Source organism: Moschus berezovskii, chromosome 1 (assembly GCF_049115385.1).
Source record: "Moschus berezovskii isolate FMDL1 chromosome 1, NW_MosBer_1.0, whole genome shotgun sequence".
In the NCBI taxonomy this organism is placed as follows: domain Eukaryota; kingdom Metazoa; phylum Chordata; class Mammalia; order Artiodactyla; family Moschidae; genus Moschus; species Moschus berezovskii.
In genome coordinates this window covers 59,560,583-59,574,660 of record NC_142460.1, presented here as the reverse complement: position 1 = coordinate 59,574,660, position 14,078 = coordinate 59,560,583, and positions in this window count along the sequence as shown.

Genomic DNA, 14,078 nt, shown 5'->3' with positions numbered 1-14,078 from the left:
TATGAAAGAACTATACTTAACATTTTATTATCATATTTAAAATTGTAAACTATGATTGTTAGAGAGCATACTTCTGCTTGCAAAGGTTTCTTAAACAAAAACTCCATCTCTCTTATTTCAATTTTACTTATTAATATGGTAAATTTTTATCTTAAATTATATTTACACGAATTTAAAAAAATACATCTATCATAATACTGAGGTCTGGCATTAAAAACTGAATAATCAATTAACTTGATCAACTCTACAAACCTTCAAAAACCCATTATGCCTTCTTTTTACTAGAAGTAAACCTGGCATCTGGAGAAGGAAATGGCAACCCACTCCAGTGTTCTTGCCTGGAGAATCCCAGGGATGGGGGAGCCTGGTGGGCTGCTGTCTATGGGGTTGCACAGAGTCGGGCACGACTGAAGCAACTTAGCAGCAGCAGCAGTAAACCTGGCATCACACAATGAAATGTAATATAAACAGGCTGGATCCAGATGTTCAATCATCAAGATGCAAAATGGTGATCTGCAGAAAAGGTATGTGATTTATGTGCTTTGACTCAAAGCTTTAAAATGGTTAGAATTAGATCAAGGGAGGCAGGAAAATTGTCAATATGAATGCTGAGTTATATTTTTCCCAGCCAATACTTGGAGCATTCTGTGGGCAGTACAGCAATCAAACGAACCAATAGAACTGTTGTTAGTGGCTTTGCATTCATGCCCTACTAATGAAAATTGACAAAAAGACAGATAGTATACAAAGGGGGTATAAAGCTTTGAAATCTAAATTGAACAAAGAAGCAGAGAAAGTTAATAATCTGAAAACACCAATCGATGGCCCAAAGGAATAAACTGCTAGCATTGACTGAGTCATTACATGAAACTCAAAGGAAATGACACACTAAAAATTTTGCAGCAGTGGGAGAGAAAGGAAGGTAAAGTTTTGTGACTTTAATTAGAAGCCAGTGAGAGCTATCCATGGTCTATAAGCATCAAATTTACCTCAAGTGTTAGGGAAAGTGACCAGGTAGCCTACCTGAAAAATGATGATTCCAAAGTCTTTATTTTATTTTATTTTATTTTGCAAGACACACAGCGAGGTTTATTTCCAGCTAGCTGGGGTCCAAGTGTCCGCCCGACGGAGCAGGTTTCAACAAGGACCCCGAGCACTCAGAGCCAAGGGGTTATATAGCATTTTCAAATCATGATATTTCTAAATTACCTAACTCACAGGAATTTTCCACACACACACCCACAGCTGTGCCTATCTCTCTCCTGGGATCTTAAGGAGATAAGTTTATCAGACCTGATTACCTAATTTTCAGTGTTGAAGCCTCCCACATTCTTGGTGTTTAAGATTAACTTGCCTTCCTGGTACTTAAGATTAACTTGTCTTCCAGGTTTTATCTAAAATTCCAAAGTCTTTAAATTGAATGTAAGATGCAGTTAGTTAATTCCTCAGAAAAAAGGGCAAGAGACCATCTACACCCCGGGGTATTTTATTTGTTTGTTTGCTTTTTGTTTTTTTTGCCTGGTTTTCAGGAAAAGTATGTTTCAAAGCTGCCAATGATTTAATAAACGAAAAGTGATTTCCAATTTACTTTTCAGAAATATTAATCTAAGTCATGTTCGTTCCTGTATAATTTTTACAGTATAATAAAACTCTAGGAGAATTAATGAATTGTAGTAACAAATGAGCAATTATAAATATATCTGCCCTTGCAAATAGACTATTATTTTTACCTAATTTTTCCAGTGTTATCATTTTAATTCATTCTTCATTCTAGACTTAAGTAATGCCCAAAGAGTGCTCAAATTTTATAGGTACCATGAACAGATATAAAAGCTAATAAAAACTCATTGAGAAGTTAACATTTGAAAAATATACTCTATCAAAATACCAACTTTTGGGACCATACTTTGAATACACAAATGCAAACACATTCTGTCACACACAGAGTAGCAAACAGTAGCCTAATGAAAGAGATAGGATGCTTGTGCTTCCTATGTGTTTCTGTAAGCACAGGAAACAATTTCCCTGGGAGTGTATGATTATTCAGATTCAGACAAGGAGAAGCTTGGTTTCAAGTGCTGGTAATTTCTTCCTGCATAAAAATTTTAAGGGTTGAATTGAATGTGTAAACAGTAAACATGATTCTAAACGTTGAGAAATCATTGAATTGAAACAACGCCAATCAAAAATGTGTCATAACTTTCTTTAGAAATATGTTTGTATATACTTGGAATAAATGATTAGAGAGATTATAGTGATTAACTGAAAATTTCTACTTACCAAGACATTATTAAATTTGTATTTTTATGACACATTCTTTTTTTTCCCCCTGTGTTTATTTAATTTTTATTTTTTTACTTTACATAATTGTATCGGTTTTGCCATACATTGACATGAAAGGAAAGATACATGTATTCGATTCTTTTACCAACAATTTGTTTCACTTCATTATTATTATTCTACCACTATTCTATTAACATTAATGTCTTAGCTGCCTTTGAAAGTAAAACAATACTTGAAGTTGTGTGCATGGCTTGAAGCATGAAAAAGGAAACACATAGCAAAAACATTTTTAAATACACTCAACTGCTATTCTGCTTGTTCTTCTGCCCCAAAACAAGGAAATTTTACATAAAACTAGTAATACAAAGATTGACAAGGAAGTTAAACCCTGAGGTTGTAAAACTAACATATGATAGCACCTAGATCACCAGTCCCCAAACCATGACTAATTTCAATATGAGATTCAAGTAAACTTTCAGATGACACGGCTGAACCACCTTGAGTTTGTTTTAAAAAAATGTATGTTAAATAAATTATCATCAATATGCTACTAAGTTTACCAAAGTTGCCTGTAAGAGCTATATTTTAATTAATTACAAATGGCTATTCTGTTATTACAAAATAAACATATATTTCAGATTTGAAAAAACAGACTACAAGTACAAGAATCACAGGAATTTTCTTAACTTTCCTGTAACTTGCAACAACACAGTATTTTTATGAAGGATGAGCATGAAAATTGCTGTCATATCTGACTCTTTGTGACCCCATGGACTGTAACCTGCCAGGCTCCTCTGTCCATGGAATTTTCCAGGCAATAATACTGGAGTGAGTATTTACTTCTCCAGGGGATCTCCCCAACCCAGGGATCAAACCCAGTTCTTCCGCATTGCAGGTGGATTCTTTACCATCTAAGCCACCAGGGAAGTCCAATAACACTGGAGTGGGTAGCCTATGTCTTCTCCAGGGGATCTTCCTGATCTAGAATCAAACCAGGGTCCCCTGCTTCACAGGCAGATTTTTTACCATCTGATCTACTAGAAGAATATACAGTTTCTTACTTACAGTTACTCTATATTTAGTTGATCACAGCATTACAAATTGGCTTGTCATTTTTTTAAAAAATCTGTTTTATTTAGCGTGTAATGGGCTTTTATAATACTCAGTGTAATTTTTATGACTGAGAAAATTATATCAAGAGGGTAATTTTATGAAGCACTTAGACACAGACAATGTGAAACTACAATAACTTTGTCTCTTACTTGTCTGTAGCCACCATTTCACTTTTGTAAAGTAAAAGGGAAATTACTTATGCCTATTAACAAAGGAAAAATCTCCAAAAGGAAATATAAATAATTGATAAGCTATTTCCCTATGAAAGAGTGATGAGAAAAATGCCATATGGCTTGATGATGGGATGTGAGTCAGAAAGCTTCAAATTCTCTTGGAGGAAAACAAATTTCCTCTAAGAAATGTATATAACATTAGCTATTTCTGTTGCAAATAAATTTTAAATATCTAATATTTTAGAGTCTGTTAACTTAGTAACCACTTGACATAATTGAACATAAATATTTTATATTTTCTTTGTCTTCTGAAGTATTTTTAACATAAACATGTTGAAAAATAAGCATGAAATAATTTTTAATTTCTTTTTTACTCTACTACAAGCTGATAGCATCATTGTCTAATTTTACTTTTTTGAAGGAAACATCTTTGCATGGGTCATGTGTACATACATATGAATATCTAATAAGGGGTTATTAGATATTATTAAGCTCTTTGTGGAGTTTTGGGCTTCTGTCAGAGCTTGACTCCATGTGTCCAATCCTACTTCCTTTCCATAGCTTTGATCCCAAGGACACTTATGAACATTAACTCCAACTCAGAGTCTATATCCTGGAACCTCATATGGAGAGGTCCACCTTTAAGAGGTGAAGGATGTTTTTCAAGTATTTAAGACAATTTTGCTGCTACTTTGTTTCTCCTCTATTTAGACTGTGTTATGATAAAACACACCATTCATCACAAGTTAACATTTTATGGATTATCAGAACCCAATCAAGGAGAAGTTCTCATTCATTATGTGTGTCTCTTAAAGTTTAATTTTTAAAGTGATAATAGTTTGGTATACTCTATACACCTTAGATCTTAATAAAATATAAACTAATGGGTAATAAATCTTGATTGAGATGAAGTAGAGAGACACTATGAAACTTAACATTCCTGAATATAGATCAAGGAAGATGCCAATGATATAATACCCCCAATCTCTTCTAATTTTTCACAAACCAGGAAAGAGGGACTCCATGTAACTCAAAAAATACCCCAAGAAAAACCTTTTACATTTTCAAGATCATATATTTTCAAAAGTAGATCAAACTTTTGAAAAATATTTTCCTGGAACATGAGGTAAGTTATCAAAGCTACATAATTAGTGTAATTTAATCTTACGTTTTTATACACTCAGTAAGTGGGTGTTTTCACATCTTTAGCATACAAAGTTAAAATGTTGTTAAATGCAATTTTTCTGTACTAGTGGTTAAAATGGCTTTGATGTCCCCCTCAGTACAACTAAATGTTAGAAACGATTCTTCCAACTCTAGGCATCTGACTTGACATTTTAAGAAATATTCATTTCATATAATACATAACTGTACATTCCTTCTCTATTCCTTTCAAAAGCTCCCTTGCTAGTTTTACAACCCCAAAGTGAAAAACACTTAGAGTAAGGATCTTAGATCTATCCCATCCCTTTCATTTTTTTTTATTGAAGGCTAATTATTTTACAATATTATATTGGTTGGTTTTGCCATACATTGACATGAATCCGCCCCAGGTGTACATAAGTTCCCCCTCCCAAACCCCCCTCCCACCTCCCTCCTCCCCTTATCCTCCCTCTGGGTCATCCCCGCAAACCAGCCTTGAGCATCCTGTAACATGCATCGACCCTGAACTGGCGATTTGTTTCACAAATGATAATATACATGTTTCAATGCCATTCTCCCAAATCATCCCACCCTCACCTTCTCCCACAGAGTCCCAAAGACTGTTCTATACATCTGTGTCTCTATTGCTGTCTCGTATACAGGGTTATCATTTCCATCTTTCTAAATTCCATATATATACATTAGTATACTGTATTGGTGTTTTTCTTTCCGGCTTACTTCACCTCTATAATAGGCTCCAATTTCATCCACGTCATTAGAACTGATTCAAATGCATTCTTTTTAATGGCTGAGTAATAGATGTTCAAGCAGGTTTTAGAAAAGGCAGAGGCACCAGAGATCAAATTGCTAACATCCGCTGGATCATGGAGAAAGCAAGAGAGTTTCAGAAAAACATCTATTTCTGCTTCATTGACTATGCCAAAACCTTTGACTGTGTGGATCACAATAAACTGTGGAACATTCTGAAAGAGATGGGAATCCCAGACCACCTGACCTGCCTCTTGAGAAACCTGTATGCAGGTCAGGAAGCAACAGTTAGAACTGGACATGGAACAACAGACTGGTTCCAAATAGGAAAAGGTGTACGTCAAGGTTGTATATTGTCACCTTGCTTATTTAACTTATATGCAGAGCACATCATGAGGAACGCTGGGCTGGAAGAAGCACAAGCTGGAATCAAGATTGCTGGGAGAAATATCAATAACATCAGATATGCAGATGACACTACCCTTATGGCAGAAAGTGAAGAGGAACTCAAAAGCCTCTTGATGAAAGTGAAAGAGGACAGGAAAAGGTTGGCTTGAAGCTCAACATTCAGAAAACAAAGATCATGGCATCTGGTCCCATCACTTCATGGGAAATAGATGGAAAAACAGTGGAAACAGTGTCAGACTTTGTTTTTCTGGGCTCCAAAATCACTGCAGATGCTGATTGCAGCCATGAAATTAAAAGACGCTTGCTCCTTGGAAGGAAAGTTATGACCAACCTTGATAGTATTTTAAAAAGCAGAGACATTACTTTGCCAACCAAGGTCCGTCTAGTCAAGGCAATGGTTTTTCCCGTGGTCATGTATGGATGTGAGAGTTGGACTGTGAAGAAGGCTGATCGCCGAAGAATCGATGCTTTTGAACTGTGGTGTTGGAGAAGACTCTTGAGAGTCCCTTATACTGCAAGGAGATCCAACCAGTCCATTCTAAAGGAGATCAATCCTGGATGTTCATTGGAGGGACTGATGCTGAAGCTGAAACTGCAATACTTTGGCCACCTCATGCGACGAGTTGACTCACTGGAAAAGACTCTGATGCTGGGAAAGGTTGGGGGCGGGAGGAGAAGGGGACGACGGAGAATGAGATGGCTGGATGGCATCACCGACTCTGTGGACATGAGTTTGAGTGTACTCCGGGAGTTGGTGATGGACAGGGAGCACTGGCGTGCTGTGATTCATGGGGTTGCGGAGAGTCGGACACGACTGAGCGACTGAACTGAACTGAACTGAATACTCCATTGTGTGTATGTACCAAGGCTTTCTTATCCATTCGTCTGCAGATGGATATCTAGGTTGCTTCCATGTCCCCGCTATTATAAACAGTGCTGCGATGAACATTGGACTACATGTGTCTCTTTCAATTCTGGTTTCCTCGGTGTGTATGCCCAGGAGTGCGATTGCTGAATCATATGGCAGTTCTATTTCCAGGTTTTTGAGGAATCTCCACACTGTTCTCCATAGTGGCTGTGCTAGTTTGCATTCCCACCAACAGTGTAAGAGGGTTCCCTTCTCTCCACACCCTCTCCAGCATTTATTGCATGTAGACTTTTGGATAGGAGACATTCTGACTGGTGTGAAATGGTATCTCATTGTGGTTTTGATTTGCATTTCTCGGATTATGAGGGATGTTGAGCAATTTTTCATGTGTTTGTTAGCCATCTGTATGTCTTCTTTGGAGAAATGTCTGTTTAGTTCTTTGACCCATTTTTTGATTGGTTCGTTTATTTTTCTGGAATTGAGCTCCAGGAGCTGTTTGTATATTTTGGAGATTAATTCTTTGTCAGTTTTTTCATTTGCTATTATTTTCTCCCATTCTGAAGGCTGTCTTTTCACCTTGCTTAGAGTTTCCTTTGCTGTGCAGAAGCTTTTGATTTTAATTAGGTCCCATTTGTTTATTTTTGCTTTTATTTCCAATATTCTGGAAGGTGGGTCTTGGAGGATCCTGCTGTGATTTATGTCAGGGAGTGTTTTGCCTACGTTCTCCTCTAGGAGTATTATAGGTTCTGGTCTTACATTTACATCTTTAATCCATTTTGAGTTTATTTTTGTGTATGGTGTTAGGAAGTGTTCTAGTTTCATTCTTTTACAAGTGGCTGACCAGTTTTCCCAGCACCACTTATTAAAGAGACTGTCTTTTCTCCATTTTATATTCTTGCCTCCTTTGTCAAAGATAAGGTGTCCATAAGTGTGTGGGTTTATCTCTGGGCTTTCTATTTTGTTCCATTGGTCTATATTTCTGTCTTTATGCCAGTACCATACTGTCTTGATGACTGTGGCTTTGTAATAGAGCCTGAAGTCCAGCAGGTTGATTCCCCCAGTTCCATTCTTCTTCCTCAAGATTGCTTTGGCTATTTGAGTTTTTTTTGTATTTCCATACAAATTGTGAGATTATTTGTTCTAGTTCTGTGAAAAATATCGTTGTTAGCTTGATAGGCATTGCATTGAATGTCTAAATTACTTTGGGTAGTATACTCATTTTCACAATATTTATTCTTCCAAGCCACGAACATGGTATATTTCTCCATCTATTAGTGTCCTCTCTGATTTCTTTCACCAGTGTTTTATAGTTCTCTATGTACAGGTCTTTTGTTTCTTTAGGTAGATATATTCCTAAGTATTTTACTCTTCTCGTTGCAACAGTGAATGGAATAGTTTTCTTAATTTCTCTATTTTCTCATTATTAGTGTATAGGAATGCAAGGGATTTCTGTGTGTTGATTTTATATCCTGCAACTTACTGTATTCACTGATTAGCTCTAGTAGTTTTCTGGTAGAGTGTTTAGGGTTTTCTGCATAGAGGATCATGTCATCAGCGAACAGTGAAAGTTTTACTTCTTCTTTTCCAATTTGTATTCCTTTTATGTCTTTGTTTGCTCTGATTGTTGTGGCCAAAACTTCCAGAACTATGTTGAATAGTAACGGTGAGAGTGGGCACCCTTGTCTTGTTCCTGACTTTAGGGGAAATGCTTTCAGTTTTTCACCATTGAGGATAATGTTTGCTGTGGCTTTGTCATATATAGCTTTTATTATGTTGAGATATGTCCCTTCTATTCCCACCTTCTGGAGGGTTTTTATCATAAATGGATGTTGAATTTTGTCAAAGGCTTTCTCTGCATCTATTGAGATAATCATATGATTTTTATCTTTCTGTTTGTTAATGTGGTGTATTACATTGATTGATTTGCGGATATTGAAGAATCCTTGCATTCCTGGGATAAAGCCCACTTGGTCATGATGTATGATCTTCTTAATGTGTTGTTGGATTCTGATTGCTAGAATTTTGTTCAGGATTTTTGCATCTATGTTCATCAGTGATATTGGCCTGTAGTTTTCTTTTTTTGTGGATCTTTACCAGGTTTTGGGATTAGGGTGATGGTGGCCTCATAGAATGAGTTTTGAAGTTTCCCTTCCTCAGAAATTTTATGGAAGAGTTTGAGTAGAATAGGTCTTAGCTCTTCTCTAAACTTTTGGTAGAATTCAGCTGTGAAGCCGTCTGGACCTGGGCTTTTGTTTGCTGGAAGATTCCTGATTACAGCCTCTAGTTTCGTGCTTGTGATGGGTCTATTAAGATTTTCTATTTCTTCCTGGTTCAGCTTTGGAAAGTTGTACTTTTCTAAGAATTTGTCCATTTCCTCCAAGTTTTCCATTTTATTGCCATATAATTGCTGATAGTATTCTCTAATAATCCTTTGTATTTCTGTGTTGTTGGTTGTGATCTCTCCATTTTCATTTCTAGTTTTATTGATTTAGTTTTTCTCCCTTTGTTTCTTGATGAGTCTGGCTAGTGGTTTGTCAATTTTATTAACCCTCTCAAAGAACCAGCTTTGATTTTGTTGATTTTTGCTATGACCTCTTTTGTTTCTTTTGCACTAATTTCTGCCCTAATTTTTAAGATTTCTTTCCTTCTACTAACCCTGGGGTTCTGCATTTCTTCCTTTTCTAGTTTCTTTAGGTGTAGAGTTAGGTTATTTAGTTGACTTTTTTCTTGTTTCTTGAGGATTGCCTGTATTCCTATGAACCTTCCCCTTAACACTGCTTTTACAGTGTCCCAGAGGTTTTGGGTTGTTGTGTTTTCATTTTCATTCATTTCTATGCATATTTTGATTTCTCTTTTGATTTCTTCTATGATTTGTTCATTATTCAGCAGCGTGTTGTTCAGCCTCCATATGTTGGCATTTTTAATAGTTTTTCTCCCGTAATTGGGATCTAATCTTACTTCATTGTTGTCAGAAAAGATGCTTGGAATGATTTCAATTTTTTTGAATTTACCAAGGCTAGATTTATGGCCCAGGATGTGATCTATCTTGGAAAAGGTTCCATGTGCACTTGAGAAAAAGGTAAAATTCATTGTTTTGGGGAGAAATGTCCTGTAGATACCTATTAGGTCTAACTGGTCTATTGTATCATTTAAAGTTTGTGTTTCCTTGTTAATTTTCTGTTTAGTTGATCTATCCATAGGCATAAGTGGGGTATTAAAATCTCCCACTATTATTGTGTTGTTGTTAATTTTCCCTTTCATACTTGTTAGTAATTGTCTTACATATTGTGGTGCTCCTTTGTTGGGTGCATAAATATTTATAATTGTTATATCTTCTTCTTGGATTGATCCTTTGATCATTATGTAGTGTCCTTCTTTGTCTCTTTTCACAGCCTTTGTTTTAAAGCCTATTTTATCTGATATGAGTATTGCTACCCCTGCTTTCTTTTGGTCTCTATTTGCATGGAATATCTTTTTCCAGGCTTCACTTTAGTCTGTATGTTTCCCTCGTTTTGAGGTGGGTCTCTTGTAGACAACATATATGGGGGTCTTGTTTTTGTATCCATTCAGCCAGCCTTTGTGTTTTGGTTGATGCATTGAACCCATTTACGTATAAGGTGATTATTGATAAGTATGATCCCGTTGCCATTTTCTTTATTGCTTTGGGTTCGAGTTTATACACCCTTTCTGTTTTTGTTGTCTAGAGAAGATCCTTTAGCATTGGTTGAAGAGCTGGTTTGGTGATGCTGAATTCTCTCAGCTTTTGCTTGTCTGTAAAGCTTTTGATTTCTCCTTTATATTTGAATGAGATCCTTGCTGGGTACAGTAATCTGGGCTGTAGGTTACTTTCTTTCATCACTTCAAGTATGTCTTGCCATTCCCTCCTGGCCTGAAGAGTTTCTGTTGAAAGATCAGCTGTTATCCTTATGGGAATCCCCTTGTGTGTTATTTGCTGCTTTTCCCTTGCTGCTTTTAATATTTGTTCTTTGTATTTGATCTTTGTTTATTTGATTAATATGTGTCTTGGAGTATTTCGCCTCGGGTTTACCCTGTTGGGGACTCTCTGGGTTTCTTGGACTTGGGTGATTATTTCTTTCCCCATTTTAGGGAAGTTTTCAACTATTATCTCCTCAAGTATTCTCTCATGGTCTTTCTTTTTGTCTTCTTTTTCAGGGACTCCTATGATTCGAATGTTGGAGCGTTTAACATTGTCCCAGAGGTCTCTAATATTGTCCTCATTTCTTTTAATTCATTTTTCTTTTTTCCTGTTTCATTTATTTCTACAATTCTATCTTCTAGCTCGCTTCTTCTGTCTTCTGCCTCTGTTATTCTACTGTTTGTTCCCTCCAGAGTGTGTCTGATCTCATCTATTGCATTATTCATTGTATATTGACTCTTTTTTATTTCCTCTAAATCCTTATTAAACCTTTCTTACATCTTCTCAATCCTTTTCTCCAGGTTATTTATCTGTAACTCCATTTTGCTTTCAAGATTTTGAATCATTTTTACCATCAAAATTCGAAATTCTTTATCAGGTAGATTCCCTATATCTTCCTCTTTTGTTTGTGTTGGTGGGCATTTGTCTTGTTCCTTTACTTGCTGGGTATTTCTCTGCCTCTTCATCTTGCTTATATTGCTTTGCTTGGGGTGGCCTTTCCCTCTTCTGGTGGTTTGTGGAGTTTTCTTTATTATGTAGTTTCCTCGCTGTGTGTGGGGTTGGATGGGTGACTTGTCAAGGTTCCCTGTTTAGGGAAGCTCATGTCGGTGTTCTGGTGGGTGGAGCTGGATTTCTTCTCTCTGGAGTGTAATGGAGTTTCCAGTAATGAGTTATGAGATGTCAGTGGGTTTGGAGTGACTTTGGGCAGCCTGTATATTGAAGCTCAGAGCTATTTTCCTGTGTTGCTGGAGAATTTGCATGGTATGTCTTGCTCTGGAACTTGTTGACCCTTGGGTGGTGCTTGGTTTTAGTGTAGTTATGGAGGCGTTTGATGAGCTCCTATCGATTAATGTTCCCTGGAGTCAGGAGTTCTCTGGTGTTCTCAGGATTCGGGCTTAAGCCTCTTGCCTCTGGTTTTTGGTCTTATTCTTGGAGTAGCATCTAGACTTTCTCTATCTGTCATTTCCAAGGTGGTTCCCTCTGTTTTAGCTTCTGTTTGCTGGTCTCTTCAGTGTCTAATTTCCACCCTGACACTAGGGGGCGGTGGTGGACACTATTTAAGGGTCAGTTCAGTCCTGTTCTGGGAAAGGAGGAACGCTGCAGACAAATATCTCTGGCGTGTGTGGGGAGTGCTCGCAGTGTCTCGGCCACAATGGGTTTGTCCCCGCTCACAGTGTGTGTGCTGTCCCAGTCTACACTGCACAGGCTCTAGGTTGCTCTGCTGGGAACTCTCCAAGGCCAGTGCTGGGTTGTATGCACTTCCCAGGTCTGAGCGCCTCACGTTCGGGTTCTCGGGTACTCCACAAAGGCGCAGGCTTGGTTGGGCCTGTGTTTTGTGCCTTTCCCAGTCCTAGCAGCTCAGGTGACCAGGTATTTGGTGAGTGCGGTCGCTGCAACTTATCGCCTTCCCGGTCCCTGCCACTTGGTTTTCTGGGTGTACAACCGGCATACCTTCTCAGGCAGATATTAACTGGCCCGAGCCCAAGAAGTCTTGATTAGCAACAAAGCCAGCCTGCAGTTTGGTATCGGATGCCTTTCTCAGGCAGCGGTTGCCCTCTCCGGATCTGGCTGCCCTCACTGCCTGTCTCAGCGGGGGATGGGGAATGGGCCGACCACAGCCAGCTCACTCTGCTCAGTCCTTTGTTCTGTGAGCGGGGCTGTTGGAGTCTTAAGTTAGGTCTTTCCGCCTTTTTGCAGGGGAAGCTATCCCAGTCTGCTTTGCTATCCCCAGTTAGTTCTCTCAGATTGTTCTCACGGCATTCATGCCCAGTCCTCTCTCTAAGCAGTTCAACCGACTCCTCCCTGACCAGCCCCCACTTGCTAATGGCGGATGCAGGCGTCTGCACTGCTTCTCTGCTGGGAGTTACCCTTTGGTGGGTAATCTGTGGGTTTTAATTATTTCTTTCTTTTTCTGAGGTTCCAAGGCTCGCCACAGACTCGCCAGTGAGAGTGTTTCCTGGTGTTTGGAAACTTCTCTCTTTTTAAAGCTTCCCTTCCCAGGACGGAGCTCCATCCTTATCTTTTATGTTTTTTCCTACCTCCTTTCGAAGACAATGGGCTGCTTTTCTGGGTGCTTGATGTCCTCTGCCTGCATTCAGAAGTTGTTTTGTGGACTTTACTCCACGTTCAAATGTTCTCTTGATGAATTTGTGGGGGAGAAAGTGCTCTCGCCATCCTATTCCTCCGCCATCTTGTTCCCTCCCTATCCCATCCCTTTCAAATAGAACTATCCAGGAATACTGGCCTCTATTGCTCAATCTCTGTGTGAAGATGGGAGTTTAATTCAATGACCATAAATTAGAAAACACAGTTGGCAGAATCACAGAGAAAAGCATTTCTATGGTCAAAAACAATTCACTGTTCTCAGTACATCTTGACTAACCTCAGTTACAGAAGCAAACAATAAAAACTCTCAGGCGGCAAGCTTGTTTTAGGCCCAAAGAAAGGAAGATAAGATTGTAAAAGGAGAATATCATACTCTACCACTCTTTTGAGAAAGTCTTAGAAGACTAATGGGTAGTCCTCAAGCCAAAGTTACCTATAGGAATATCTACTATACTCAAACATTGCAGTGAACAGCCCAAGGAAAATATGGTCTTGGGACATACATATGGTAGATCCAAAAATCCTAGATTTATATTTTCAAATGTTGATTTCTAGACATTTTAGGAATATAGAGTTATCTGTCACATCATGTATTCTACTGGGCTATTGCTGAAGGAAGCACATGCCATAGTTTTTTTAAAGTTGATTTTCTCTTTGCCAAGTTTGTTGAATTCTCATTTTAGTCATAGTGATTTGTTGATCTATTAGATTTTCACACAGATAGTTACATCATTAGTTAATAATTGTAGACATTACCTCCCCTTCAAATCTATAATCATTTCTTTTTAAAAAAAGACCAGAGTTTTTAATCCACTTTGAGTTTATTGTTGTGTATGGTATGAGACAGTGGCCTAGTTTCTTTCTTTCTTTTTTTGAATGTCCATATATCCCTGGACTTGTTTCTAGGCTCTCAGTTCTGTTCCATTTATGTATCTGCCAGAACTATGCTGATTTGATTACTATAGGTTTTTAATATAGTTTTATTCCTAAAACCATAAAAATCCTAGAAGAAAAAATAGGCAGTATACTCTTCAACAGTCTTATCTTTCTAGATATTTCT